General features: G+C 43.8%; 1 protein-coding gene across 2 annotated transcripts in view; it reads left to right on the top strand.

The window, feature by feature from the left end:
• The window catches only part of tenm1 (teneurin transmembrane protein 1), a 1,787,780-nt gene that overhangs the window by 1,352,478 nt on the left and 419,161 nt on the right, over window positions 1-16,141 (top strand). The window lies entirely within an intron of this gene.

The following is a 16,141-nucleotide window of genomic DNA, read 5'->3' as shown; positions in this document are numbered from 1 at the left end:
CCCTTGATAACCATTTTACTGCTTTTGTGCTGAAGAAAGCCAAATAAAACATAACAAAGCCTGAGGATGGCGCCCATCTGAAATTTGGGTGAAACAACCTGGAAGCAGGCCCTTTGGCCAACCTAGTCCGCGCCGACCTGTACACTAGTTCTATACTATCCCACTTTCGCATCCTACACACTTGGGGCAATTTACAGAAGCCTATTAACCCGCATGTCTTTGAAATGTGGGCAGAAACCAAAGCACCCGGAGAAAACCCACGCGGTCATAGGGAGAACGTACAACCTCCGTACAGACAGCACCCGGAGTCAGAATCAAACCTGGGCCTCTGCCGCTGTGAGTTATCAAACTCAGCATCAACGTTTTACAATGGGTCATCTTTACTTTCCAGCTTTTCCATGTCACAAGAGATGAAAGCTGGAACTTCATTAGCTTTGAAGTGCTGTCCTTGGTGTTCTGTGAACCAATGTCCCCAAGTCCCTCTGCTCTTTCTGAATACAGAGTCTATTTCCATTAAATATAATTACTGTTCTTTTTTACCTGAATGCATCACCACACAACAACACTAAAATTATTTTACTCACTTCTTAGCCCATTTTCTCTTTGTAAATGTTCCCTTGAAGTGCTTTGGGATGTCGTAGTTACACTAAAGGTATTATATAAATGGAAGCCATTTTTATTATCGGCACTAACTTCTCAGATCTGTGTGGTTGGAGATGGGGATGAGATCATCCTTGGCAGTGACTTAAGTTCGGATCTTTCACCACTGGGGCTTTTATTTAAATCGTGCACAAAGTAAAGCAATCAAAATCTCTATCTTTAATTGAAAAGATTGTAAGATGTTTTTTTATCAGGAGGGAGCTGATCTGGGCATTGCTGGTAAGGCCAGCATTTGTTTTGGGTTTTTTTGAATATATTTTATTAGAAGCAATTGTACAGGAATAAGGCAGTCGACATAACACTTATACAATTATTGTACAACTTAATTTTTACCTTTGAAACCTAAATCTAAAAAAAGAAAAAAAGAAGAGAAAAAAAAAATATATAATAATAATAATAATAATAATAATCTTATTTATATAGCACATTTTTAGTCAACTTGCATTGACCCCAAAGTGCTTCACATAATTACATTACATTTACACACAGGCATAGGTGGGTGAAGTGTCTTGCCCCAAGAACACAACGACAGTATGCACTCCAAGCGGGATTCGAACCGGCTACCTTCCGGTCGCCAGCCAAACACTTAGCCCATTGCGCCATCTGTCGTCCCACTAAGGAGAAAAAAGGAGAGAATGAAGAAAAAGGAAAGAAAAGAAAAGACCCCTAAACTACCAAAGAAGAGCAAGAGGAAAGAAAGTAAATAAAAATAATCCTGGAGTAACTCAGCTGGACAGGCAGCATCTCTGGAGAGAAGGGATGGGTCGTGACCAGAAACGTCACCCATTCCTTCGCTCCAGAGATGCTGCCTGTCCCGTTGAGTTACTCCAGCATTTTTTGTCTATCTTTGATTTAAACCAGCATCTGCAGTTCTTTCCTACACATTCCCTTTATCATAGTTTAGTTTAGTTTAGAGATACTGCGCGGAAACGTCGACCTTCAGCCCACTGTGTGTCTGCGCAAACCAGCGATTCCCACACACTAGCGCTATTCTACACACCAGGGACAAATTATAATCCTTTTACCGAAGCTAATTAACCTACAAACTTGTATGTCTTTGGAGTGTGGGATAAACCACCAGAGTACCAGGGGAAAAGATACGTGGTCACGGGGGGAATGTACTAACTCCGTTCAGACTGCACCCATGGTCAGGATCGAACCCGGACCTCTAGCGTTATAAGGCAGCAACTCTACTGCTGCACCATTGGGCTGCCCACTGTGTTCTTGCACTGTACACCATTCCCGTTATCATGTATCTGTACACTGTGGATGGCTCGATTGTAATCAAGTATAGTCTTCCCGCTGACTGGTTAGCACGCCACAAAAAGCATAAAGCTTTTCACTGTCCCTCGGTACACGTAACAACAAACCAAACTGAACTAAAGTCACGTAAAACTGTCAGGGGTGCGTGCATAAATTGTAATGGCAGTATTTGAGAGAGGGTTCTGACTAAAATATTCCCTCAATCAAAGTAAAAGTAAACCACAAAAGCAGAGTAGTTTGTTTTATTGCTGTTTGTGAGAGTTGTCCATGTGTTGAATTACAGTTTATGATAACATTGGCTTTATCTCAAAGGATTTAATTGGAAATAACGAGCTTATATATGTCCTGAAGTCATAGGAGCTGCTACACGAATGGAGGTTAATCTTCTATGACATTCTCGTGGTGGTACTAGTCTGGACTATGTGAAAACAAGATTTGATTTTCCTCTATTCCCTGACAAAGGCACTTTCAACTGTTGCAATTGTGCCTTTGAGGTTTTTTTTTTTTGCATATAATCTCATTATTTTGGTATGTATATTTCTCAATTTTCAATGTGCAAATTAAAATGGCTTTTCAAAAACATTGGCACGGATGAAAAAGATAACTGAGCGGTCACGGCTCAATAACGTTATACAATTAATTTTTAATATTTCATGACAGCAGTGTGTTCGCCAGAGATGATGGTGTCTGATGAATTCACTGTTTTGAATTAATTTCTTTGGTTTAATCTACATGGTCAGTGTCTGTGTTCTTCTTATTATTAAAGCACATTGGATTAATCAAAAATAGTCTTGTTGGGGTCACCTTCAGGAGAAGGATGAAGTGATAACTTTGACATAAAAGATTGAAATCAACTTGAAACAAAATAGCAAAATCAAATGGCACCTTTGGTAACTGAAGATTAGACTAATTGTCTGACATCACACCAATGATGCCAGGATTTGTAAACTTGCTGCATCAAGCTTACATATCAGCTATTTATGTGCATGTATCAGTTATTTCGATATGACTTCCATCCTAAGTTTCAACCAAAGCAACAGAAAAATTACACTTCAGGTGCAGCAGAAATTTGTTCAACTAGCGCTCTTTAGAACGGAGACGAGGAAAGACTTTTTCACACAGAGAGTTGTGAGTGGAATTCTCTGCCTCTGAGGCTGCTTCTCTGGCTACTTTCAAGAGAGAGCTAGATAGGGCTCTTAAAGATTGCGGAGTCAGGGGATAGGGGGGAGAAGGCAGGAACGGGGTACTGATTGGGGATGATCAGCCATGATCACATTGAATGGCGGTGCTGGCTCGAAGGGCCGAATGGCCTACTCCTGCACCTATTGTCTATTGTCTTTTTCTTTCCTGGTTGCAGTTATGTTCTCAGCCCAATGCAGCCATTCTATTTCTCCTGCCTGAACGAAAGATAGTTTTAGTTAAAGTGTATGATTGTATTGATTGAAAGATGAAGTAATTTTAGGTTGCTGCCTGTGCGTGGAATTTGCATATTCTCACCATGACCTCGTGGGTTCATAAGTTCATAAGTGATAGGAGCAGAATTAGGCCATTTGCCCCATCAAGTCTACTCCACCATTCAATCATGGCTGATATATTTCCCCCTCTCAATTCCATTCTCCTGCCTTCTTCCTATAACCCCTGACACCATATTAATCAAGAATCCATTTATCTCCACATTAAAAATATCCGTTGACTTGGCCTCCACAGTCTTCTGTGGCAATTAATTACACAATGTCATAGTAATGTGGCAGTGTTTGTGATTATACCGGGAGATTAGAAACATTGACAATTGGGGCTCAAGGACATACTTTGGGTTTGGGTTTAGTATGTTGATGCTTGGTTTATCTTTGCTTGGTTTATCTTTGCTGAGGCAAAGAGGAAGATCTTGCTGATATGCAGATACTCCCCGATTGGCGACTTATGACATTTCGACTTTACACTGGTGCGAAAGCTGGGCAACGGCAGCAAGCCACAGCTCGCTTCCGGTCACGTGATCATGTGTATTAAACGCATTTTCGACTTACGATATTTTCGATTTACGATGGCTTTATGGGAACCTAACCCTATTGTAGGTCAAGGAGCAATGATAATGCCCAGAGTTAAGAAACAAGAGAATTGCATTGTGCATGCCTGTCCATTGAAGTACATGTTCACCTGGTCATAAGGTAAACTAAATGGTAGGAAGGTGCCATTAATCATTTGTAGACCCTAAGCAATCTTCTTGTTCATAAATCATCCGAGGCATCATAATGTGTATAATGTGGATAAATGTGAGGTTATTCATTTTGGTGGCAAAAACTGGAAAGCTGACTATTATCTAAATGGTGGCCGATTGGGAAAGGGGGAGATGCAGCGAGACCTGGGTGTCATGGTACACCAGTCATTGAAGGTAGGCATGCATGTGCAGCAGGCAGTAAAGAAAGTGAATGGTATGTTAGCTTTCATTGCAAAAGGATTTGAGTATAGGAGCAGGGAGGTTCTACTGCAGTTGTACAGGGTCTTGGTGAGACCACACCTGGAGTATTGCGTACAGTTTTGGTCTCCAAATCTGAGGAAGGACATTATTGCCATAGAGGGAGTGCAGAGACGGTTCACCAGACTGATTCCTGGGATGTCAGGACTGTCTTATGAAGAAAGACTGGATAGTCTTGGTTTATACTCTCTAGAATTTAGGAGATTGAGAGGGGATCTTATAGAAACTTACAAAATTCTTAAGGGGTTGGACAGGCTAGATGCAGGAAGATTGTTCCCGATGTTAGGGAAGTCCAGGACAAGGGGTCACAGCTTAAGGATAAGGGAGAAATCCTTTAAAACCAAGATGAGAAGAACTTTTTTCACACAGAGAGTGGTGAATCTCTGGAACTCTCTGCCACAGAGGGTAGTTGAGGCCAGTTCATTGGCTATATTTAAGAGGGAGTTAGATGTGGCCCTTGTGGCTAAGGGGATCAGGGGGCATGGAGAGAAGGCAGGTATGGGATACTGAGTTGGATGATCAGCCATGATCATATTGAATGGCGGTGCAGGCTCGAAGGGCTGAATGGCCTACTCCTGCACCTAATTTCTATGTTTCTATGTTTCTATAAAATCTCCCATTTAGCAAATCCGATACAAATGTTGCAAGTAGTCTGTCAAAGTACTAGCATCTGCTTAGTCAACACACCTAACCATCCATGAAGGCCCATGAGACACCATGAACAGCAGATGCTGAAGCCAGGATAACGTTGATGATGTCTTGCCTGAAGAATCAAGATCCCAACCTGGCCTCTCCGTGACGCAGTCTTGATTAGGGAATTCTTCTTCCCAGCGAAAACAGCCTCACTTCTTTATATCTAAAATGGTCTGTGAAAAAAAATCGAGTTACTGTCGTGTGACAGAGGCACAGCTGGTAAAACTGCTGCCTCACAGCGCCGGATTCTATCCTGACCTCGGATGCTGTCTGTGTGGAGTTTGCATATTCTCCTACATCCCAAAGAGAAGTGGTGTTTTGGGGTATTCGGCCTCTGTAAATTGTCACTAGTGTGTAGGGAGCGGATGAGAAAGTGTGAGAACATCCAGCTAGTCATAGTCATACAGCGTGGAAACAGGCTTTTCGGCCCAACTTGTCCACATTGGTCAACATGTCCCAGCTACTCTAGACCCACCTGCCTGCATTTGGCCCATCATGAGAGGAACAGATCGGGTAGATGCACAGAGTCTCTTGCCCAGAGTAGGGGAGTAGAGGACCATAGGTGAAGGGGAAACAATTTAATGGGAATCTGAGGGGTGACTTTTTCACAAAAAGAGTGGTGGGTGGATGGAACAAGCTGCCAGATGAGGTAGTTGAGGCTGGGACTACCCCAACATTTAAGAAACAGTTAGACAGGTTAGGACAGGTTTGGAAGGATATGGACCAAGCGCAGGCTGGTGGGACTAGTGTAGCTGGGACATGTTGGCCGGTGTGGGCAAGTTGAGCCGAAGGGCCAATTTCCACACTGTATCACTCTATGACTATCCCTCCAAACCTGTTCTATCTAAAAGAGTACAATGAAATGTAGCAAATCATTAGTCTGAGGGTAGTTAATCTGTGGAAAGTAGATATTTTTCAAGGCAGAGATAGACAAATTCTTGATTAGAACGGGTGCCAAGGGTTATTGGGAGAAGGCAGGAGAATGGGATTAGGAGGCAGAGATCAGCCATGATTGAACGGCGGAGTAGACTCGATGGGCCGAATGGCCTAATTCTATCCCTATAACATGAACTTGTACAACATTCTGAATTTACCGTCATCAGAACCCTGCCCACTCTTGCCCTCCTGAACAATTTAACCTTAGTTTAGTTTAGGGGCACAGCATGGAAACAGACCATTCAGCCCACTGGTTCTGCACCGAGCAGCAATCACCCCGTACACAACCACTATCTTAATCCAAAACAGCTCACCAAACATGTGCTGCAACTCGGATTGTAGAAGTTGTTATGGGGAGAAGGCAGGAGAATGGGGTTAAGATTGGGTGAGATAGATCAGCCATGCTCAGTTCATAAGTGATAGGAGCAGAATGAGGCCAGTCGGCCCATCAATTCTACTCCGCCATACAATCATGGATGATCTATCTTTCCCTCTTAACCCCATTCTCCTGCCTTCTCCCCATAATCCCTGACCCCTACGATTGGATGGCAATGTAGACTTGATGGGCCGAATGGCCTCATTCTGCTCCTATCACTTATGAACCTTTGGACTTCTGAAGTATTTTCCAATGTTTTAGTCTTATTTAGGCAGTGAAACAACTAAATGATCAAGGACTCCCAGATATCGCCAGCCAGCACCTAGCCATTTGAATTCTTAGCCTTTTATGTTGCTGAGCTGCAAAGAGTGGTGAGGAAAAGCAAAGTGCCCCTGCTGTGCTTTCTCTTGGACTTAATAACACAGCATGTCAGCATGACACAGATTTGCAGTAGATTGCGACTTAGAATCAAACTCAGTTCACATAAAAGTCTGCAACGCACTTCCGTTTCCATTTCAGAAAACGTTAACAACAATATTTTAAACTGCAGCTCGAGGCAATATCTTTTGAAAAGTAATTATTTAGTTTAGTTTTAGAATATGGCGCGGAAACAGTCCCTTCCACCCACCAAGTCCACGCGGACCAGCGATCCCAATACACTAGCACTATCCTATGCACTGGGGACAATTTACAATCTTTACCGATGCCAATTAACATACAAACCTGCCTGGCTTGTGAGTGTGAGAGGAAACCAGAGCACCCGGGGAAAACGCACGCAGGAACGAACAAACTACATACAGATGGCCCCCCTGGTCAGGATCGAACCTGGGCCGTTGACACTGTAATGGGCCTATCACAGTTAGGCAATTTTTCAGGTGACTGCCAAGTTTATGAAAAAATGGCAACTGGAACGGTGACTGTCAGAGTGGAACACGCACACACATCACTTCCTTCACCAGCCCGTTATGCAGGCGGGGGACAGGGCAAGCGGGGGGAGCGCTGCCTGAGTGAAATTCACACGGTGCAAAGCCAAGATGATACAGACACACACATCGATGAATAGGAAGGTTGGCGCTGTAATTAAGACGGCTAAAGCACAGTGTATGGTAAGTCTTTTAATAGAGGTGGGGGGGGAGAGGGTGGGGGGGACGGAGAAGGGAGGAGGAGTGGAGACAACTTTTAAGAAGCCAGAGATACACGGCTGTGAAGCTCGGCGGACATTTAACATTACCGGTCGGTTATCCTTGGGTCTGAAAACTACTGCTTACCTTTTTTTTCCCAATGAGCCAATAAAATTCACCGGTCAGCACCGGCTACAATCTACGAGAACTTACAAGAACCTTCGACCTCCTAGCAACCCACTAGTACCTTCTGGCGACCCACCTACGGCACGAGAATTCTCGCTTCTCTCCATGGCGGCTTCATTTTGGTCGTCGCTAATTTTTCAACGTGTTGACAAAATTCGCGGCGACCAAAATGAGGCCGCAACTAGTTCCCCGAATGCGGGAACTCCTCACGAGCACGAAGGCGACTCCCCAGCAACCTCCCGCGATCATGTGGCGACCATGTGGTGACTGCAGTCGCCTAAGTGGGACAACCCCATATGGCAGCAACTCTGGCCACTAGGCCACATGCCAAAGACTTACAGGTTTGTAGGTTAATTGGCTTTGGTAAAAATTATAAATCATCTCTCGTGTGTTGGATTGTGCTGGTGTACAGGATGACCGCTGACTCGATGGGCCGAAGGGTCTGTTCCTGTGCTGTACCTCTAAAATCTAAAGCTTGTAATTGTTCATAAGGCATTTGATGGAGTCGGAAGAGGAAGTGGCTTGTACACTAACCATTCCCTTGCATACATTAAGTTGCCATCCTCAAGAGATTGTGCGTGAGAGATCTTTCAGATGGAGAATCATGGAGTCCTATAGTGATACAGTGTGGAAACACTGGCCAACAATGTCCTGGCTACGCTAGTCCAACTTGCCTGCACTTGGTCCATATCCCTCCAAACCTGTCCTATCCATGTACGTGTCTAACCGTTTCTTAAATGATGGGATAGTCCCAACTACCTCCACTGGCAGCTTGTTCCATACACTCACCACCCTTTGTGTGAAAAGGTTACCCCTCAGATTCCTATTAAAACTTTTTCCCTTCACCTTGAACCTATGTCCTCTGGTCCTCGATTCCCCCACTCTGGGCAAAAGACTCTGTGCATCTACCCGATCTATTCTCTTGATCTTATACACCTCTATAAGATCACTCCTTAACCTTCTGCGCTCCATAGAATAGAGACCCAGCCTACTAAACCTCTCCCTATAGCTCTGGATGCTTCCAAGAGAGAGTTGGAGCTCTTAAAGATAGCAAAGTCTGGGGATATAGGGAGAAGGTAGGAACGGGGTACTGATTGTGGATGTTCAGCCATGATCACAGTGAATGGCGGAGCTGGTTCAAAGGGCCAAATGGCCTACACCTGCACATATTGTCTACTGTCTCACACCCTCTAGTCCTGGCACCTTGTAAATCCTTCCTGAAGCCTTTCAAGTTTGACAATATCTTTCTTATAACATGGTGCCCAGAACTGAACACAATATTCTAAATGCGGTCGCACCAACGTCTGATACAACTGCAACATGACCTCCTAACTTCTATACTCAATACTCAGACTGATGAAGGCCAAAGTGCCAAAAGCCTTTTTGACCATCTTACCTACCTGCGACTCCACCTTCAAGGAACCATGCACTTGTACTCCTAGATCCCTCTGCTCCACAACACTACCCAGAAGCCTACCATTTACTGTGTAGGTCCTGCCCCTGTTCGACGCCCCAAAATGCAACACCTCACACTTCTCTGTATTAAATTCCATCAACCATTCCTCTGCCCACCTGGCCAATCGATCCAGATCCTGCTGCAATCGTTCACAAGCATCTCCACTCTCTGCAAAACCACTAACTTTTGTATCAACGAACTTGCAAATCTTGCCCTGTACAGTGCCCTCCATAATGCAGAGTTGCCAACTCTCACGCATTGAGCGTGAGACTCACGTATTTCGCCCAATTCTCATGCTCTCGAGCTGATCACAGAATTTCAAAACTAATATTAACTGCTTATGTGCGCTTCTGTTGACAAGACGGCAGCATTCTTATCCTCTGTTATTCTCACTTGACCGAACCGTCACACGCCTCCAAACCATGTCCCCATGCAAATTTACATTGAAAGACACGGACCGGGCAGTGAATGAGTGTCACTAGGCGCAGCAAGTAAGGCCATGTCCTGCTCCCGGCGGCAGTCGGAATTTGAGGATTTGCGGAAAGCGGCTGACAAGAGCGAGGCGGGCGAGATGCAGGAGAGAGATGTTCACATAGGACGTGGAACCAGGGGGGGACGGATGCTGGGGGGGCTTTGGACGAGGCGTTGCTGTGCTCTGAGCAACCTGGTCGTGGGTGTTGGAGAGCCGGGATGGAGGGAGGGATGGAAGCAGAAGCAGAAGCAGCAGCGGGGGCAGATACGGATGGGGAGTCGGGGCTGGCGAGTGTTTGCCGGGCTGACATGTCGCTTGCTGCAGCTCTGGCCATGGACCAGCATCAGTGCAACAGTCCAGGGCCGTCAGAGGCGTCGGAAGCATTGCGCTGCGGCTGTGAGAGTCTCCGTGCCGCATTTGCCCTGGTGACCGGCATGGACAAGGCTGCGGCTCGGTGCATCCTGGAGGACAACCAGTGGCTGATGGAAGTAGATACCAAGCATTGGGTAGAAACGGTGGAAGATAGTGGCCTTCAAATGGGGGTTGTTGGAGAAAGAAAGCATCATCTTGCTTGCTAGATTTACACTTACTATAACTGCAGGAAAAATGTTCCCGATGTTGGGGGAGTTCAAACCAGGGGGTCACAGTTTAAGAATAAGGGGTAGGCCATTTAGTACTGAGATGAGGAAAAACTTTCTTCACCCAGAGTGTTGTGAATCTGTGGAATTCTCTGCCACAGAAGGCTGTGGAGGCCAATTCACTGGATGTTTTCAAGAGAAAGTTAGATTTTCTTGGGGCTAGCAAAATCAAGGGATATGGGGAAAAAACAGGAAAGATGTAATTTTTTTAGATGAACAGACATGATCATATTGAATGGTAGAGTTGGCTCGATGGGATAAGTATAATATTAAAATAACATGCAAGGTGTCAGGCAGTCACAACATACAGCCCCGATAACCCATTATTTCCTTGTTAAATATTGGGAAGATAGCACTATTGCCATTTGCCACTCAACTATTATGTTTGATGAACTCACTGACTATTTCTAACCCCCCCCCCCCACCCCCCAAATTCCTTTGACAGGTTGAATAGAAATGTCATCAATCTCGTTGGTTTATTAATTGAACGCGTAGATGAACATCCTCAAGGAGTGTAATCAGATGGAAACTGATTCAGATGCAATGTTTCAGAGCTTGTTCAAAGAAGGGGCATATTTTAAAGGAGTGACAAAGATACCTGCAGGGGAATGTGTGAGGAAGTTATTATTTGTCGTTAGTTTTAGCTTGAACCAGGACATCTGAAGATTCAAAGTTTAATATAGTAATTGTGCTGATACTGACTTCAACCAACCATGTAATGAATATCATCCATTCCGGAGGTTTCATTTTTCTGATGCAATTTAAACTTCATTTGGATTTCAATCACTTCAATGTAAAAGTAATTGGGAATGGGGAGCACTGGAACAAAAATTTGCCCTCGGAACATATTAACTTTAATATAATAAGATTTTTATAATTAAGATTGTTTTATCTTTGTTGTGCTATGAATACCACAGAAAATATTATGTACTCTCAAGATCACATTAAATAGAATATTATTGCTTAAATATATATATTGTTATTGGACTCTGCATTTTGGAAAAGTCCCAGCTGAGAGGTAGACAGTAAAATACTGAAAATATTCGGGGTGAAAATTACTTCAGGACAGTTTGTTAGGAAAATGAAGGAAATGGTAACAGAATACTTATACAGCTGAGTGAGTATAATTTTATGGATGAGAAATTGTGTTCAACCAATTGATGACTTCTTTGACAAAGTAACTAGCATGTTAGATAACAAGGAAGCCAATCGATGTAGCAAATTTTGTTATACAAAATTTGGTCTGTGAAGTGCCCCATAAAAGATTACTGCATTAGATAAGCACCTGTGGACTTGAACGTAATAGGTTAAGTTCATGGGGGTCAGATATGGGGCTTTATGTGTGGGCCAGATATATTGTCAGTGCAGAGTTGCTAGGAGCAAGGCCAAGCGTGCATCCAGAGTCAAGGTCTGGAATAGTACTAGGTGTGCAGTCAAAGCTGGGACAATAGGAGTGTTCAGCACTGGGAACCTAAGCAGGTAAGCAGCTATGATCAGGGTAGAATAGGGGGCCAAGTGTAAGGCTGGACTCAGGATCAGGAATGAGAGAAGGTATGCAACTGGAATCAGGGTCAGGAGTAGTACCAGGTGTGCAGTGAGACCCAGGTTGGTCAACATGCGCCAAGTGCTTGATTATAATCTGATTTCCATACATGAATACATTAAGATCATTCATGTGCTGCACCTGTTGATCAGAACCTGGCTCTGCTGTGGAATGTAATTAGGAATGTAATTTAGCCTAATTTTATTTATAGCTAATCCAATTTGAAGCATAAATATTGCATTCAAGTATAAGTTAAAAGACTTGCTACATTATGCACCAGATTGTACAATTTCAAGCTGAAAATGCAAATGTTCCATACCAATGTTGGCAGCCCTGATACTGTTTGGGACAAAGACCCATCATTTATTTATTTGCCCCTGTACACCACAACTTTTACCATCCTCCAGTCTTCCGGCACCTCTCCTATATTTAAGGACGACTCGTAAATTTCAACCTGGGCTCCCGCAATTTCCTCTCTAGTTTCCCACAATGTCCTCAGAGATATCAGATCAGGCCCTGTAGATCCGTGTAGCTTCAAACACGACTACCTTCAGTACTTCTTCGACAGTAACCCTGACTGCTCTCAAGACACTTCCAGTGACTGCTCCAATTTCCTCCGTCCTACTGTCTTTCTCCTCGGTAAATACAGAGGAGAAATACTCATTTAGGACCTTGCCCATCTCCTGTGGCTCCACACAGACGTGACCCCTGATTCCTGAGAGGTTCCACTCTCTCTAGTTATCCTTTTCCCCCTTATGTATTTATAAAATATTTTGGGATTGTCCTTCATGCTACCCACCAGAACTATATCCTGGCCCCTTTTTGCTCTTCTGGAACTTAAACCTCTGCTAATAATCTTTACTATGTTGTATCACTCACCAAAATGATCAACAGGACATCTCAGAATGTATTACTGTCAAATAACGACTAAGAGCTTTTCACTAAACCACTCAAGAAGTGTTTATATTAGGTTTGTAAAAATGCATGTAGTGCTGAGTTGAAGCATTTAATGGAATATAGCCATGGCAACATCAGTTATAATTACTTCAGCCCACCAAACCATCATTGGCATCGTTCCTTGTGAATGACCCTGCAAAGTATTGAAAGAGCAATCTAGCATCCTTCCTAATAGCTCTTATTAAACTTCAGTTTGAAGTTGTGCAAGAACAAATGGATGTAATTGTCTGCCTTGGGAATTGTTTCGAGATTCTACTATTGATTTTGCTTCAAAGAAAAGTTCCCTGCACAAAGCCAAATGGACATAAAGTGTTGGAGCAACTCAACGGGTCGGGCAACATCTCTGGAGAACATTGACAAGTGATGTTTCAGGTCGGGACTCTTCTTCAGTCTGAAAAGGAGTCCGATACGTCACCTATCCATGTTCTACAGGGATGCTGCCTGACCCGTTGAGTTACTCCAGCACTTTGTGTCCTTTTCTGTGAACCAGCATCTGCAGTTCCTTGTTTGTACTTTTTTTTCTGCAAAATTAATTTTAGTTCCTAAAATGTAGTTATAGATTTCTAGTGGTTGACTGTATATAGAGAGAACATTCAGAGCTGGTAAGCCTAATTTTCCCTCCATCACTTACAGTATTTCTATTCCACAGATTTTACCAGTCAGTATTGGATTATAAATGCCCTAACAAATGCACATGTTTCCATTAGAGTCATACAAAGTGGACACAGGCCCTTCAGTCCAACTTGTCCAGTCCGTCCAGCATCTCCCATCCTTACTTGTCCCATTTGCCTATGTTTGGTCCATACCCCTCTAAACCTGTCCTATTCATGTGCCTGTCTAAATGTTTCTTAAGCAATCCTATTATTCTCCCCCCCCCATCACCTAAACCCTTTGTCCTCTGGTTTGCGATCCCCCTACACTGGGCAAAAGACTGTGCGCTTACCCAATCAATTCCTCTCATGATTTTGTATACCTCTATAAGATCACCGTTCATCATCCGGTGCTCCAAGGAATAGAGTCCCAGCCTGCTCAACCTCTCCCTATAACTCAGGCTCTCGAGTCCTGGCAAAATCCTCGAAATTCTTCTCAGCACCTTTGCCAGCTTGACGGCATCTTTCCTCTAATGTGGTGACCAAAACTGAGCGCAATAATCTATACAATACACTATTGTGTACGCAATACATTATTTAAATACTATTTAGCAACCTTTGGCAGTAAATGTGCAGCTCGTTGCAACAACAGCAGATGTCTCCGTGCAACTCCTCTGACCTGAATCACTGCAGGGAATGTCAGGACACCCACATAAATAATGACTGTGCACCAGCTTCCACACTGACTGCTGACAGATACTTTGCATGTTGCTCATCAGCCTCATCAGCAGTCAATACCTGCGGGGCTGGTGGATTGAAGAGGAGAATTGACTGAATAAGACTAAATAATGCAAGCTGTGTTACGTAATTCAGGTGGCAAAAGTAGCTCTAGGAGGTGACCTTACATCCTTTCAGCTTCACGATCTCCGCAGTGCAATATCAACCCGAAAGCGGACTTTAAAGGGGCTTCCTGTCACTTTAATTTTCCTTTATAATTGGCAGAGAATTCACATAGCGCAGCGGTAGAGTTCCTGCTCACACAGCGCCAGAGACCCAGGTTCGTTCATGGCTACAGGTGCCGTCTGTACCGAGTTTGCACGTTGTCCCTGTGACCTGCGTGGGTTTTCCGGTGGGAAGAGGGCCCATTTCCATGCTGCACCTTTTAATCCATCAAGCTATGGGTACTTTGCACCCTCTTCAGTCCAGTGATTTAAATCCGTGTTCTGGCTATAATCTTACTAATTATCTTCATACATCTCTCTTTCTCTTATTCATCGAAACAAAGAAACATACAAAATAGGTGCAGGAGTAGGCCATTCAGCCCTTCGAGCCTGCACCGCCATTCAATATGATCATGGCTGATCATCCAACTCAGTATCCTGTACCTGCCTTCTCTCCATACCCACTGATATGTTTAGCCACAAGGTCCACATCTAATTCCCTCTTAAATATAGCCAATGAACTGGCCTCAACTATCTTCTGTGGCAAAGAGTTCCAAAGATTCACCACTCTCTGTGTGAAAAATGTTTTTCTCATCTCGGTCCTAAAAGATTTCCCCCTTATCCTTAAACTGTGACCCCTTGTTCTGGACTTCCCCAACATCTGGAACAATCTTTCTGCATCTAGCCTGTCGAACCCCTTAAGAATTTTGTACGTTTCTATAAAATCCCCCCTCAACCTTCTAAATTCTAGAGAGTATAAACCAAGTCTATCCAGTCTTTCTTCATAAGACAGTCCTGACATCCCAGGAATCAGTCTGGTGAACCGTCTCTGCACTCCCTCTATGGCAATAATGTCCTTCCTCAGATTTGGAGACCAAAACTGTATGCAATACTCCAGGTGTGGTCTCACCAAGACCCTGTACAACTGCAGTAGAACCTCCCTGCTCTTATACTCAAATCCTTTTGCTGTGAATGCTAACATTCTTTTCCACTTCCTGGCTGCTCCGGGTTTCCTCCCACATCGCAAACACATATGGGTTTTTGTAGGTTAATGGGCTTCTGTTATTGTCCCTAGTGTGTAGGATAGAACTAGTGTACGGGTGATCGCTGGTCGGCGCGGTCTCGGTGTGACCGAAGGACACGTTTCCACGCTATGTCTCTACACTAAACTAAACTAAACTAATCCACATTTTTTGACATGACCAGTAATCATTATCTTATTATTTATCCCAGAAACTGTGATTAATCTGAAACATATTATTAGTTTAGAAATACGAGAGTTGAGCTCAAAGCCATTTCCAAAATATAATCTTCAAAAAAGGATCGCCAGTCCTAAATTCTAAGGGTTATAATCCTGTTATCTCAGTTTGTGTCACTATCCTTGGTGATCATTGGATTTGGTGGGCCGAAGGGCCTGTTTCCACACTGCACCTCTAAACAAACAAATGTCTAATGTTGCAGGTGCTTGGAGCAATGAACCTGCAGTCTCTGTGATAGCCATGGGACATGAATTCCAGCCTAACACTCCCACCCCACACTTATTACAGCCCCTTACTTTCCTGTGATTTGTTTTTATTGCGGAATACAGTCCAGAGGCTGAACCCTATTGGCTGCAGGAGTGATATACAACTTTGCCAGACCCTTTGGGAAAGATTTGATGAAGGGATTTTTTATGAGTGCTGAAAGCTCTTCACAGGCACAAAAACAAGGGACAACTCATCTCTCCATCATCTCTCCGCTGCCACAGCACACGTCAAAGTTTTGATAAGAACTCTCAAATGACCTTGTATGTTAAAGATGTACTAACCCACACTTCCAAAAGGCAATGAGTTGTCA

This window comes from Leucoraja erinacea, chromosome 12 (assembly GCF_028641065.1).
Source record: "Leucoraja erinacea ecotype New England chromosome 12, Leri_hhj_1, whole genome shotgun sequence".
In the NCBI taxonomy this organism is placed as follows: domain Eukaryota; kingdom Metazoa; phylum Chordata; class Chondrichthyes; order Rajiformes; family Rajidae; genus Leucoraja; species Leucoraja erinaceus.
This window is presented reverse-complemented; position numbering and strand designations above follow the sequence as displayed.